Here is a 16,227-nt window from a genome sequence, read left to right as displayed (position 1 = left end):
TCTTAATCATCTTATTTAAAGAAGGCCGTAAATGCAAAGTAAGCATTTCACAAAAGGTTTACCGGACTAATACCTGAAATGAGCAGGTTGTCGATCAGGAAAAGTTGGACACACTAACCATGTATTGTGAAGAGCAAGAAGTGACTTGATTGAAACATATCAGAACCTAAGGAGTCTTGTCAAAGTAGATGTAGAGAGATGTTTTCTCTTATAGGAGAATCTAGAACTAGGGGTCATTGTTTAAAAATAAGGATCACCAATTTAAGACAGATGAGGCAAAATTTTATTCTTATAGATGGTTTTTACTGTTTGAAAATCTATTTTTGAAAAAGTGATTGAAACCGAGTCTTTGAATATTTTTAAAGCAAAGATATATTCTTGGTAATAAATAGCGTGAGATTACTAATTACTATTTCTAACTTATATTTTAAACTCTGTAAATTAATGCAACTACTTTTTATTTCTCTTTTGTCCAAGATTTGTACTTAGGAACTTGTACCTAAGATGATGCCATAAGACATTGTAAAAGCTTTTCACTGTACTTCTACAATGGAGTACGTGACAATAAAAGAATGTTCTATTCTATTGTATAACAGAGTGGACGGCTTGTAGATTTGAGCTTACAATTAGATCAGCCATGATCTTATTAAATGACAGAGCAGTCTTGAAAAGCTGAACACCTGCTCCTTGTTCATATGTCCGTGTGTTCATTTCCTGTATTTTGCTTTTATTTCAAGGAAAATAACATTTGAATATTCTTCTTCTATCCCCAAGGCAATCAAAAGCTATTTTCAGAAGATAAAAATAACCCAACATCCTACCTTCTGAATACAGCTCTATCAGCTTCTTCCAGAAACATGTCCAGTTCCCTTATGAGCATTTACTATAAACCAGTAGCACCTGCTAATGCCAGCAGCATTTTCCAAAAGGCAAATAACCCTCTGGGAAAAGAAGAATCTCCTGACATCTGATGTAAAGCTATATTTATGTAATTTGTACGCACGTACTCTTTATTTCTACCTGACTTATCTAATTCAAATAACCCATCCAGATGAACATTCTTCCAGAATAAAACAAACTAAGACCCTGAACGTATTGTGATAGCTTAGGATTTTCAAGTTAGTTATTAATGAATTCCTAAGAATCTTTTCCAGCATCTTCAAGCATGTGAGAGAATGGACACCGTATTCCACATAGGAATTAACTAAGGTCTAGTATTCAGAACACGGTAGTGCTCTTATCTGCTTCATTTTAAACAAATAGTTTAAGATTACTTGTTGCCACTGGCTCTCATCATTAGTTGTGCACACTTGGAGACTCTGTAACATCCATGTCTCTGCCTCGGATGTATGGAAGTAAATTATTCAGTGTCATGAGCCTTTGGCACCATTCAAGTAGATGATGGCTGATCAAATCCAGCTGCTTACCATTATACTGAACTTCTTGATGTTGATATCACTGCCTGATTTCACTCCTATATGTAACATTATGACTTGTCCTGTATTCATTCATTAGCTGAAATGGTTTATCTTTATCTACTGTAAACTAAACATAATAAAATAAATCTGTAATAATATGATATATAATACTAACATGGAAGTTTTATTAGGGATAGGTTGGCCTTGGCAATAATGCTCAAATCCCAAGAAGGACATTTTTTAAAAGAACACAGTGACATATCCCTCTTTGTCTTTTTATTCAGCACAAGAAATGTAGTTTTTATTTTCATAAATCAATTTATCTTTAATATCTTTGAGATAGATAATAACTCTCAAAGGCAATAGAGCAGTAAAGTTCCATTCTCAGATTGGATTAAAATTTTGAATTTTTGTTGCAAGTTTAAAGAAACTTTACACATCCAGTAAGAAATCTGCAACAGAAATAAATTTTTGTTATTCAGTTCAACTTACAGCTTTCAATGCTGTAAAGATATTTTAACATGGAAACTTTTCATTTTGGGAGATAAGGAGCTCATGTAAGTCAAATGGAATGGTGTATGGGACCAAATGTAGGATGAGTTAGAGAATTCACAGCAGATAGGAGACGGGATACAAAAAGAGAATCTTTGTAATAGTTGGTTCTAAAGATGATAGGTGCACTTGAGGATTTCAGTGGTGGCAAGTTTGAGCTAGGAGCAAAGCTGACTCATGTTGTAGAGGTAGAAATGAAGTAGTAAATGAAAGGATATAGGAAAATTAAGAAACAAGATATCTTGCATTTAAAATAAGGCCTTTGACAACTAATATACTGTAGTACCTCTGAAATGTAGTCCCTGATGAAATGTTGTGAAATTTGTGCACAGCAAGGATTCACAAACAGCGTTTGACCAAATAAACTGTTTGAGCTTCAAAGTTATGAGAAATGTATTCCCTATTAAGCATACCCTATTCCCTATTAAGTATTCCCTATTAAGTTTGATTTAAAACTCAAATATGTTATTTTCTACTTTAATTCACTTGTATATTTACTGTTTAAATTTTCTGGTCATTCAAAACATAAAATGAGTCTTAGTTCACTATCAGTGTCAAACCAATTAAATTATTTTTCGTGGATTGGCTAGAAGATAAATGTTTACCAGGACTCCAGGAAATCTCTCTTTTTTTGCCTCTGAGTAGTCAAATGATTACATACCATGATATCTAGATCATCTAAAATAATGAATCATGTTTTGTAGATTACTTCAGCCACAGATTTTACTGGATGCACATAAAGGATCCTCCTTATCTTTGAGATACAGTAAAGAAACTTTTACATTGAAATATAATGTACACTTTATATGCCAAGCAAGTTTACTAAAAAAGTAAACAAAAATGTAATAACAGGAAATAGCACTTGCAGTAATTTTGCATTAAAGCAACCAAGTAAGGAAGAGAAAAAAATGTTCATAACTGATGGTCATAATTAAGTTCTGTTTTTATGCAATTGCTCTTGAAACACTTTCTTCATCAATTATAAAAAGTTGTCTATGTTAGATTTTCCTCTTTACAGGTATTAGGAGAAAGTGAGGACTGCAGATGCTGGAGATCAGAGTTGAAAAGTGTGGCACTGGAAAAGTAGAGAATCAACATTTCGGGCATAAGCCCTTCATCAGGACTGTCATTCCTGATGAAGGACTTATGCCTAAAATGTTGATTTTCCTCCACCTCGGATGCTGCCTGTCCAGCTGTGCTTTTCCAGTGCCACTCTTTAAAGATATTAGTCAAGTAGCCTTTCTTCAAAGACTTAAAAGCAAAATTTGTGATTTGAAAATAAACAATCCTACAATAGTAACCAGACATAAGGAACTAATTACTTAATTTCTTGTTAAATTAAAATGCAATTGTCAACAGCACAATCAGACATATTGGAACAGATCATTTTTATACTTGAATCAAGACTGTCACCTCCACTTCAACCATTTGGTAACCAACTGAGTGGCAGTTGCAACACTTAATTTAAAGTAGGGGACATAATTTTGGTGAGTAAAATTTATTTTTCTTCATTAACAAGGGTTATGACAGAATGAAAGAGAATAAGATCTTTGAGAACAAAAGTCTCACCTGAAACAGTTTAAGGTCTTGAGACAGAAATCACCTACCATATTTTTCTGATACTTTTCTTAACTGGGTATACTTCATAAAGTTCAATAATTCAAATGTGAACTTTTCCAATTACTTCAAATTAAAATCTTGCAAACTAAAGGAAAAACAACATCATTATCTTGCATGCAATTCGACACATAAGAATTTGGAGTAGAAGGGCATCTAAGACTTTAGGTGTGCTGCTCTGTTCTATAAGGTCATGGCTGATCTTTAATCTGGACTCTATTTTCTAACCTATGCCTTATATCCATTATTTCCTTTAGAGTTGAAAGTCTACAATCTCAACCTTCAATATACTTACTTAGCGAGCATCCACTGCCCTCTGACCTCCTTCAAGTCCAGAGGTTGGTGAAGAAATAATCCAAGTGATGAATTGTTTTTATACAAATCTGTTCTCAGGGGTAAGTTCTTCAAGCCACACAGAGTTTAAATTTAAAGGAGTCACAAGGAGATCTTCTCGAGTTTAACAAGGACAGGATTTGCCAGCAGTGCCCAATCCCACACAAGGATTTTTTGAAAACGGTCTATATGGTGAGATTTTTCCTAAATTTTAGTCCTAATTGACTATTACTCTTATCCTGAGACAATGACCCCCTAGCTCTCTACAGTCTTCAGCCAGAAAGTAAAAACTGACCCTCAGCATCTCGCCTGACTTTGCTTCTAAAATATTTATGTATGTTTCAATGAGATAACTTCTTACCCTTTCAAATTCCAGAGATGATAAAATCATTCTACTCAATCTCTCCTCATGGGACAACAATATCATCCCAGGAATCACTCTAGTGAGTCTTTGTTACACCCCCTCTGAAGCAAACGCATCCTTCCTTAGGTACAAAATGGAAAACTATTTCAAATGTATTCTCACAAAATCCTATAAAGATTGCAGTAAATTTCCTTAGTGTACTGTCATATTTAAAACCATTACATTAAAGACATTAACAGCTGCCTTCCTTCTGCTTACTGTACCCACATTAGCTTTCTGGAAGTTTCTTCAATTTCCGCTGCAAATCAACAGCCAATCTTTTATCATTAAAAAAAATGTCTATTTTGCTCTTCCTATCAAAGTGGATAATTTCATTTTTCTCAGCATTATACTTTATTTGCCACTCTTCTGCCCAATCTCTTATTTATATTTTCTCATACCACATTCCCTCCTCCTATCAATTTTCACAATCCATAACCTCCTACAGAAAAGATACAGAAGCCAAAGCTTGCCTACTGCTCCTTCTCCACCGCTGTTTCAGCAGGCTGAAAATCAGAATGACTACTAATGTTGACAGCATCAAATAGCATAACAGATTGATATAATTAATTCAAATTGATTCAAGAAATTGACAAGACATTTAGTTCAGTTACATAGGAAACAACCTTGTCACCTGATGTGAGGTGATCATTTATCTGTTTTAATCAAGCTGCATGCCTCAGATTTTAGGATGAGTTTAACATAAATTTTCTGTTTTTCAAATCTATTTCTCATTGAATGAACTATAATTCTCTGGTTTCCATTTTTATGGGATAATTAATCTAGACTACTCTTTCTGATTTGCATTCCCAAATTACTCTATTCCCTTTACTCTTTTGAAATTAATTGTTTATATAGAGACACAGCCAAATGATTCTTCCTATCAAAAAGTCCTACACGCACCAATCTATATTTAAGTGTATTTGCCAATTGCATGTTTCCTGCATTTTGTCAGTCTTCCTCTGTACTCACCTCACCTCCCAATTTGGTTTATCTGCATATCCTGAAATTGTGCTTCTAATTCTAGAGTCCAAATCTTTTAAGTAAATTGTGAACAATTGAATTGAACTTATTGTCATGTGTACCGAAGCACAGTGAAATGCTTTGTCTTGCAAGCAATACAGGCAGATCACATAGTTAAGTAGTATAGATAGTAAACAATAGCAGTCCCAGCACCAATCCTTGTTGGATATCATTTTCCATTTAGTTACCTTTAAACTCTGTACTGAGCTCGCAATTTTATTCAGGCCCTCAAAGAATTGCTTCTCTCTAGGACAAACTTTAATCGAGAAATAATTGAGTGGTATAAGAAGAGTATTACAACTGTCATGGGTGATTTTAAGCTGCATATTGACTGGACATGGGTATGGGTAATATGAAACATGAAGAATTTCTAGAGTGTATCGAGGATTATTTGTTACAAAAGTATGTTGCAGATGTTATAAAGTGGAGGTTGACCCCCTTCTAAGACCTAACATTTAAATACCCAAAGAGGAACACCACACCCTATCATTTGTAAAGAGTGTGAACAATGGTGTGATCTACTTTTCAGAAACTTCTAGTAGTTAAATAAAACAAATCCCTGACACTCACTTCAAAAATCAACAAGTAACAATTTATTTATCTAACTCTAACAGTGAACAAATTAACTAAACTATTAACAAACTGAATAAAGCCCTTATAACTACTAACTATTACTGAATAAAACAATATTCTAATGGTTTGATGTTCCAATAAATATAAATCTCACTCATATAACAAAAAATATAATTTAGTCTCTCAAAATTACAGCTAGGTAACATGTCTTCTGGTATGTTTACTGCCTTCTTCCATTGATTCTTCTGTCAGGATTGCCTTCTTCATCATTGGTACCGATATTATTTAGATAGTGTTTTCTCTAATACATAGATGACTGAGAGAGCTAATTTCTCTCTTGAGAACTGAGAGATATTAGCTCTGGGGTCTTTATCTAATTGCCCCCTTCCTTTTATGTTCTTGATGGTATATCAATATTTCTTCAATACAATTGGTCCTATGTTGTCAGAACCATTAGATTTAAATTTAATAGGGTTTTTGGTATCTAAATGCCTAGTTCAAATTGACTTGCTAAATTCAAAAACCTGTTATCTTAGTAAAAAAAACTGTTGCTTGACCTGCTAACAGTACAGCCTTTCGATACAAATTGTTTTCTGTGGGCGTCACTGGCTAGGCAGCATTTATTTCCCATCCCTAATTTGCCAAGAAGGCTGTTAAGAGTCAACCATATTGAAGTCTGAAGTCATATGTAGACCAGACGAGATAAGAATGTCAGGTTTCTTACCTAAAGGACATTAGTGAATCAATTGGGTTTTTGCAACAATTGACAATGGATTCAATATCATCACATGACTCCTAATTCCAGAATTATTTTTTATTGAATTCAAATTCTGCTTTCTGCTATGGTAGAATTTGAACACGGGTCCCCAGAGTATGAGTCTCTGAATTAACACACAGCCATCGCCTCCCACAGTGTTTCACTTCAAGCTGTCTGTGTACTGGCAAACTCAAGCTGCCTCTCATAGACCTCTCTAAGCACAGAAAAACACCATATTTTAAAGGACCATGCAATGCTTCGCCCATTTTACAATTTAAAATTTTACAAATACCAAATTCTAATGTCTTGCCTCCCAACCTACAATTGCTCTACCAAACTTGGCAACACAGACCAATAATCAGGAACAGGCTATTTTAGATCTAGTACTTTGTAATGATGTAGGATTAATAAGCAGTCCCACACTTAATGATTCTTCAGGTCGTGGGGCGGGGGGTTGTCATTGGCAGAACCTAAAATTCAGTTTGAGGGACAGCAAATCTCAAACCAATATTGTCAACTTAAATAGGGCAATTACAGAAGCATGGAAATCATTTTTCATGAATCCTGTTCACTGAACCCATTTAATCTTGAGGATATGTTTAAAAAATTTCTTATCTCCTAAAGGTAGCTAAGCACAATTTACAGAAAATCCATCTAACCTTTCCTATTCATTCCATATATTTGCACGAATTAACTATTTCAGATTATACCCAGCTCTCTGTATCTATACTATCCTCTTAACCTTGAATTTTATATATTGAAATGTTGTTACCCGTATCCTATCCCAACTATGCTTGTTTAGTCAAGCTCATCACGTCCTGCAGCGCAAGATTCAGTTCAGGGTTAACATTTCAGGTTGACAATCTTCCCCCTTATTCTTGTATTTCCTCACTGCATTAGTCTTGAATGGTCCTCACAAGATACCTCAATGTAGGATGTAATCAACTAATGCAATCTTAACTTTTAATATCGTTTTTGATTATGTTTTCTAAAATTGCTCAGTGATGTAAAATTGCACAAAAATAATAAAATCTTTGAGATGGGGGCAAAATGCACTTGTAAGTGCACTGGTGATGGTTTTACATGAGGGTCACCACACTACAGGTAAGGGGAAAAGTTGAGAAAGAGAGTCCTTCATGGTAACCTCAGCTAGTCTGGCAAGTGAACCCATACAATTGGCATTAGTCTGCATCAGCCAAGTGAACTATAATAACAATAAAAACTCCACTCTTGCAAACATCTGTGAACTACCAACCAGGAACTTAATCCTTGTGCCATAGTTATACTCAGGTCACTAGGTGCCCAGCAGAGGCAAAAACAGAAATTTCTGGAAAATCTCTTGTAGGTCTGGCAGCATTTATGGAGAGAAAGCAGAGTTTACATTTCTGGTACAGTGACCCTTCTTCAGAACTGATTTTAGCTAGGAAAAGGTTTGTGTTGTTTGTGCTGGTAGCCCACGTGATGATAAGGCCTGCTGTGTACATGTTTGGGTAAGGGCAAGGACATGGGAGAAGGTGCTCAAGCCATAAAATTGTTGAACTTGATATTGAGACCAGAATACTTCAGGATTCCCAAACGGAAAATGAAGTGCTGTTCTTCCTGCTAGTGCTGAACTTCGCTGGACCACTGCAACAGGCCGAGACAGAGATGTTGGCCAGGGAGCATGGTGGTATGTTATAGTGGCATGCAACAGGAAACTCAGGTTCATTTTTGCAGATAGAATTCAGGTTATGCAAAGTAGTCACCTAGTCTGCACTTCATCTCCCCAATGTAAGGGAGAACACAATGTGAGCAGCAGATATAGAAGACTAGATTGAGTCAAGTGCAGGTAAATTGCTGCTTCACATGCTAGGTGTGTCTGGGGCCCTGAATAGTGAGGAGGCAGGAAGTAAACAGACAGGTGTTACATCTTCTGCAATTGCAAGGGAAGGTGCCATGGGACTGTGGTGAGGTGTTGGGAGTGGAGGACGAGTAGACCAAGGTGTTACCAGTGGAACAATGTCTGCGGAAAGCTGACAAAGGACAGCAGCTAAATGTGTTTCTGGAGATGGCATCCACTGTAGTTGGCGAAAATGGTGGTTAATGATCCTATGGATATGGATGCTGCTGGGATGGTAGGTGAGGACAAAGGGAACAAGATAGAGGGAGGCAAGACAGAGTGTGAGGGCCAAAGTGCAAGAGAAGGGTCAGACATGGCTGAGGGCCCTGCCAACCATGATGGTGAGGAATCCTCAGTTGAGGAATAAGGTGACTATTTTGGAAGCCCCTCGTCAAAGTTAGCATCATTGGAACATGAGTCAGAGATAAAGGAACGAGGAGAATGGAACACAGCCTTTACAGGAAGCAGGGTTTGATGATGAATAAGGTAAAAACAATGACTGCAGATGCTGGAAACCAGATTCTGGATTAGTGGTGCTCCTCTAGTTTATCTCTCCACGCTTCAGGCTCACTGCCTTTATTCCTGATGAAGGGCTTTTGCCCGAAACGTCGATTTCGAAGCTACTTGGATGCTGCCTGAACTGCTGTGCTCTTCCAGCACCACTAATCCAGAATTTGATGATGAATAGCCAGGTAACTGTGGGAGTCAGTGCATTTGTAGAGAATATTGGTGGCCAGTCAAGGAAGGGAAGGGAGGAGATCCGGCAAGGTAGAAATTTTACAGTTTTCCAGTTCCAAATGAGAGAGGGAGGCAACACCAATGATGTCGTTGACATGAAGAGTTGTAGGTTAAGACTAGACTAGGATTGGACAAAGAATGTTCCACATTCCCCAAGAAGGAAATGCATAATTAGGACCCGTGTGGGATCCATGGCCAGACCTCTGACGTGAAGAAAATGAGATGAATTAAAGGAAAAATTCGGGTCCAATTTTGCTCAAATCGCTGACCATTCCACGCAACCGCACTTTTGCTCAGATCGCCGGCCATCCCACGCAGCCGCAGTTGCAGCCAGGAAGCCGGCAGATCAACGCAGTCGCAGTTGTGATCTGGGAGTATGTTACCGTGATTAGGTCGGTCAGGCGGGCGATGCGTCGGCCTCTTGTTGTTATAGAGAGGGACTCTGCTTCGTGGTGAATGTGTTCACGGTGAAGGCCGTTGTGTTGTCTGGCTGAGGGTTGGTGAGTGTCCATGTCTGCGCCACACACGCCGTGATTATCGCAGGGCTGCAGGAGGCAGAAGAGGGCGCCATGTCCAACCATAGGCCTCAGCTCTGAAATTTATTGTTGAGGCTGTCATTTTCATGGTTTCTCTCTCCCACGCTGATCCCAGCCACCCAGGATGTTTGCGGTTCCTCTAACTTTATTCTTTATTCATTATTCACAATGTTTTTGTTTTTAAAGATGGTTTGTGCCTGTGCATTGATCTTTGATTATTATTGGATTAGGAAAGAGGAGGTGTTTCCTGGGTGTGTGTTTAGTGTTATGTAACTGCGTTTTTTTTCCTGAGCGAAAATGCTTTGCCCCTTGAACTCCTGGAAATCACATATTTATTATCCTACCATTTGTAGGATGACCTTCTTTAAATGTTTTAATGTTCACTGGGTAAACAAAATTCTAGTTGTGTATGATTATAAATGTCATTGTTGGATTTTTTAAAAGCTACTGAAGATTATTTTAAGTTCGTTTAAAAATGGTGATGAAAGTTAGTGATATAACAATATCTTTAGATGTTGGAAGATGCGTTCATACATTGTTACCATTTTCAGCTGCTAAAGAATTTAAAATAGTCCTTCCGTCGTAGTTAATGTCGGAAAAAAATCTGAAAGGGGTCAGAAAATATAAAAATGGGGATAAGTATAATAGACATTTTTGTTTTCCTCAGCATCACTACATGTGCTGGATGGACAGATTTCAATTCTCTATGCTTATTGCAAAGATGTTAATTGATCATTTCCTTTTTTTGCCTTTTTTCATATTTTCATTTTGTCAATTGTTTAACTTTCTATTCTGGCTTTGAAATGTACTTGTTTCAATTAATGGAGCAGTGAGTCTTTGTGATCAAAGAAGATTGTTCTGAATTTAATCTCAGTGAAGGGGGGAAAGAAGCTTGGGATCGCTTTTATGACAGAATGTAGATGTTCTATAAAACACTCACCCAAGCTGCGTTTTCTCTCCCTCATGTAGAGGAGACCATGTTAATTGCTCCCAACACCTCACTCACCACACCCCCAAGGCACTTCACTATGCAATCGCAGAAGGAGCAATACTTGTTTTTTGCCACCTCCCACTAACGCCACAGACACATCTTTCAGTTGAAGTAGCAATTTACCTGCGTTTCATTTAATTTAGAGCTGAAAATGTGTTGCTGGAAAAGCGCAGCAGGTCAGGCAGCATCCAAGGAACAGGAGAATCAACGTTTCGGGCATAAGCCCTTCTTCAGGAATGAGGAAAGTGTGTCCAGCAGGCTAAGATAAAAGGTAGGGAGGAGGGACTTGGAGGAGGGGCATTGGAAATGCAATAGGTGGAAGGAGGTCAAGGTGAGGGTGATAGGCCAGAGTGGGGCTGGGGGCGGAGAGGTCAGGAAGAAGATTGCAGGTTAGGAAGGCGGTGCTGAGTTCGAGGGATTTGACTGAGACAAGGTGGGGGGAGGGGAAATGAGGAAACTGGAGAAATCGGAGTTCATCCCTTGTGGTTGGAGGGTTCCTAGGCGGAAGATGAGGCGCTCTTCCTCCAACCGTCGTGTTGCTATGGTCTGGCGATGGAGTCGTCCAAGGACCTGCATGTCCTTGGTGGAGTGGGAGGGGGAATTGAAGTGTTGAGCCACGGGGTGGTTGGGTTGGTTGGTCCGGGTGTCCCAGAGGTGTTCTCTGAAACGTTCCGCAAGTAGGTGGCCTGTCTCCCCAATATCGAGGAGGCCACATCGGGTGCAACGGATGCAAAAAATGATGTGTGTGGATGATGTTCCACCACAAGTTCACCTGCACCTCCACACACATCATTTATTGCATCCGTTGCACCCGATGTGGCTTCCTCGATATTGGGGAGACAGGCCACCTACTTGCGGAACGTTTCAGAGAACGCCTCGGACACCCTGACCAACCAACCCAACCACCCCGTGGCTCAACACTTCAACTCCCCCTCCCACTCCACCAAGGACATGCAGGTCCTTGGACGACTCCATCGCCAGACCATAGCAACACGACGGTTGGAGGAAGAGCGCCTCATCTTCCGCCTAGGAACCCTCCAACCACAAGGGATGAACTCCGATTTCTCCAGTTTCCTCATTTTCCCCTCCCCCCCACCTTGTCTCAGTCAAATCCCTCGAACTCAGCACCCCTTCCTAACCTGCAATCTTCTTCCTGACCTCTCCGCCCCGCCCCCCCCCCCCCCCCACTCTGGCCTATCACCCTCACCTTGACCTCCTTCCACCTATCGCATTTCCACCGCCCCTCGCTACCTTTTATCTTAGCCTGCTGAACACACTTTCCTCATTCTTGAAGAAGGGCTTATGCCCGAAACGTCGATTCTCCTGCTCCTTTGATGCTACCTGACCTGCTGCGCTTTTCCAGCAACACATTTTCAGCTCTGATCTCCAGCATCTGCAGTCCTCACTTGCTCCTTTCATTTAATTTAGTCTACTTTATTTGCTATTCACAATGGTTTTTCTACATAAGGGAGATAAAATACAGTCTGGATGATTGCTTTTCAGAACAGCAATGATGTGTCTGTAAAAATGACCCTGAACTCCTTGCCACTTCTGGACACAACTGTTTTCTCGTTACAGCATTTCTGTCTCAAACTTGTTACAGTAGTCCAGTGAAGCTCAATGCAAGCTGGAGGAACAACACCTCATCTGCTGCTTGAGCACCTTACAGCCCTCAGGACTCAACATCAAGTTTAACAATTTTTAGTGTGTGACCACCCCCTTCCTTGTTTGTTAACCTTTCTCACTACCCCACGTTCTGTCATGAGATGGGATGCTTTTAGTACAGCCAATTCATTTTCAATATTCATTGTCCCCATTATCATCTATCTAGCTCCTGCTTCTCTGGTTGGCTATCAGCAATCTCTTTGTCTGCCTACTGCTTTTTCTGTCTTTCTGGACTCCCTCTCCACCTGTCTGCTCAATGCCCATTTGTTCCTCAGCATAAATACTATTTTTTTTTGGAGTTGTTTCTCATTCTGAAGGAGATTCACAGGACATGAAATATGTTTTCTCGCTGCAGATGCTGCTGGACCTACTGCGTTTCCAGCAATTTCTGTGATTATTTATTACCAAGTATGGTATTATTTTTGAAGAGGAACAATATTAACATCTATATTTCAAATGTATATATTATGTCTGAAAAGATAGTATGCTACTGTTGGTACTGGGTAATTTAGGTTTTAGTTAACGTATATTTACTGTTCTGAACTACTTTGGAAATTAGCTAGTCAAATTCCATAGATGAGTAGAGCTTGGCACTGGTCCTATTCATCAATTGATTCAAAGGTAATCGGTTCAAATCCTACTTTAGAGACATGAATGCATAATCTATCCTGATAATTAAATGTAATACTGAGGAAATACTGTGCTCTCAGAGGTTTCTGTTTGCATTGTCAATGAGCATTAAAATCTCATGGCCATATTTGAAGTATAGGATAGTTCTTCTGGCATCCTGGTCAATATTTATTCCTCAATCAACATCGCTAAAAACAAATTAGTTGGTTATCACTTTTTTGCTATATGTGAGGCCTTCTGTGTATAAATTGGCTATTTTCTCTGACATTACAACACTAACTTATCAAAAGTAATTAGTTGACTAAGTGCTTTTGGATGCCCTGACATTCTAAACAAAGCCTATATATGCAAGATGATAAAAAAATGCAAATAAAACATTTGTGCATTTGCTGATCAACCCTCTCCTTCCTGTACTTGCATACTAATTATCTCTTTGCAGTTCTCCTTTCTGGCTGAGTCATCATATTCTATAAATAAACTGGGGCAGTGGTGGGATGGTGGTAATGTCTTTGGACTAGTAATCTAGAGTCCACAAGCTTTCATACCATGTGACCTGGCTAAGAGCTATTTAGATTATAGTTTAGAATCTATGACAGCCAGTGCCAAAACATAAACTTTGTGACTAATCTTAAATGCTTTGAAGTATTCCTAATCCTAAAATTCCTTAACAAATGTTTGTTTAAATTAGGGTGAGTTTTTAAAAATACAAATAGATTTCCTCCACTTCACCTTAAATTAATGCAGTGTTGACCTTCTAGTTTCCCAGGCAGTGCTTGGTACGAGTAATATCAGGACCAGATTGCTGGAATTCATTGTTTTAAAACTTTCAGATTAGCTTCTTATTTGGAACATTACAGTGATATTAGATATTCTGTCTCAGTGTATATCGGTTAAGAGAGTATGCTTTTTTGGAGATGGTTGTCCCTTTCCTATTCCTTCCCCCCCCGCCCCCCCTTCGTCATCAGTTCCCGGCATGGTAGTAAATTCCAACTTCCTATTAATCACTTATTCCATGCAAGTAAAGCTAAGATTAACAAAATAACTCAAAAGAACTGTGAATGTTGAAGGTCTGAAACAAAGACAGAAAGTGCTGTTAAACTTAATAGCTCTGGCATCATCTGTTGAGCAAAAAAAAATTCTGAAAATGACCATTCTGGCAAAGGTCACTTAATGTTTTTCTCTCCACAGATGCTGTCAGACCTATTGCATTTTCTGTTTTTGTGTAAGCTTGCCAAAACTGGCTTGTTAAAGGACTATCTGATCAAGATAACACTTATTGTGCAATAAATTGCATAGTTCTATTGCCTGTGTCAAGTGCCAATGGTTATTACCATGGGGAGGATCAAGAGTGAGGCAGTGGGAGGTTGATTAGTTCAGTTGGCTGGATCGCCTGTTTACAATATAGAATATTGCTAACACTGACTGAGATTTCCACGAGCGCCTTTTCTTGTCAACCCCTCCCCTTCCCTGAGTCATGGTGACTTTGAGGTTAAACCATCACTACATATCTCTCTTTTGAGAGAGCAGCCCTACTGGTCCATTAGGACCAAGGTGACTCTACCTTTTTATTCTATTGAGTAGTCAAAAATTTACTTTTGCAGAAGTTCTTTTCTTACAGTGAGTATGGATAAGTTCAAGGCATTTCTGAGTCCAAACTGAATAAATACTGCAAATCCACCCACATTTGTATGGAGCAGTGAATGCACATGTTTAAGAAATGACCAGAGAAATGCAGATCCAAAAATAACTCCCAAGTATTTGCATTTGTCCAGTGAAGATATATTTCAACAGTTACTAGTAAGGAAAAGGGTTTAAAAAACCCCAGCAGCGAACAGCTTTTTAAAGATGCTTGAGAAAAGTTATATTGACCTTTAACAATCAAGTTATTTTGTACCACATTCTGTGTAGAATGCTTTTTGCTCACTTCAATGGATGATCGAGTCATAGAGATGCACAACAAACAAACAGACCCTTCGGTTTAACTTGTCTGTGCTGAACAGATATCCTCACCTAACCCAGTCCCATTTGCCAGTATTTGGCCTATATCTCCCTAAACTCTGGGTAGTGGAGGCCCAGTCTCTGGATTCATTTAAGAAAGAGTTGGATAGACCCCTCAAGGATCGTGGAATCAAGGGTTATGGAGATAAGGCAGGAACAGGATACTGATTAAGGATGATCAGCCATGATCATATTGAATGGTCGTGCAGGCTCGAAGGGCAGAATGGCCTACTTCTGCACCTATTGTCTATTGTCTTATTCATATACCCATCCAGATGCTTTTTAAATCTGTAATTGTACCAGCCTTCTCCACTTCCTCTGGCAGCTCATTCCATACATGTACCACCCTCTGTGTGAAAAAGTTGCCCCTTAAGTACCTTTTAAATCTTTCCCCTCTCATCTTTAAATCTGCACCATCTCATTTTGGACTGTCCTGCTCTCCCCCTCCCCCACCACCAGGGAAAAGACCTTGTCAATTTACCCTATCCATACCGCTCATTATTTTATAAACCTCTATAAGGTCACCCCTCATCCTTTTATGCCTCCAACGCTCCATAGAAAACAGCCCCAGCCTATTCAGTCTCTCCCTATAGCTGAAATCCTCCAACCCTGGCAACATGCTTGTAAATCTTTTCTGAACTCTTTCAAGTTTCACAACATCTTTCCTATGGCAAGGAGACTGTAATTGCGCAAAGTATTCCAAAAGTGGCCTTACCAGTGTCCTGTGCAGCCACAACAGGACTTCCCAACTCTTATACTTAATCACTGACCAATAAAAGCAAGCATACCAAACACTGCCTTCGCCGTTCTATGTACCTGCTACTCCACTTTCAAGGAGTTAGGAACCTGCACTGCAAGATCTCTTTGTTCAGCAGCACTCCTCAGAACCTTACCATTAAGTATATAAGTCCTGCCATGATTTGCCTTTCCAAAATGCAGCACCTCACATTTATGTAAACTAAACTCCATCTGCCAGTCCTCGGCCCATTTGCTCATCTGATCAAGATCCCATTGTAATCTGAGGTAACCTTGATGCTTTTAAAAATAAAACAAGCAGTTGCTGTAAGCGTATATCAGATTTTTCAAAATATAACATTCAAGGGATGTTCCTTTG

The 16,227-nt window shown here is 38.9% G+C and overlaps 1 protein-coding gene across 3 annotated transcripts in view; it reads left to right on the top strand.

The window, feature by feature from the left end:
• Positions 1-9,618: 9,618 nt before the first annotated feature.
• The window catches only part of ppm1aa (protein phosphatase, Mg2+/Mn2+ dependent, 1Aa), a 30,325-nt gene continuing 23,716 nt past the window's right edge, over positions 9,619-16,227 (top strand). For 2 of the 3 annotated variants that reach the window (XM_072568379.1, XM_072568377.1), the window contains exon 1: positions 9,634-9,793. The gene's annotated coding sequence lies outside the window, so the exon portion shown is untranslated. Of the gene's footprint in view, positions 9,794-16,227 lie in introns of all 3 variants that reach the window. The other variant, XM_072568378.1, reaches the window with a different exon arrangement.

The sequence above is a fragment of the Chiloscyllium punctatum genome, chromosome 4, assembly GCF_047496795.1.
Source record: "Chiloscyllium punctatum isolate Juve2018m chromosome 4, sChiPun1.3, whole genome shotgun sequence".
Lineage (NCBI taxonomy): Eukaryota > Metazoa > Chordata > Chondrichthyes > Orectolobiformes > Hemiscylliidae > Chiloscyllium > Chiloscyllium punctatum.
Note: the sequence above shows the minus strand (reverse complement) of the source record. Positions and strands in the feature narration are given on the sequence as shown.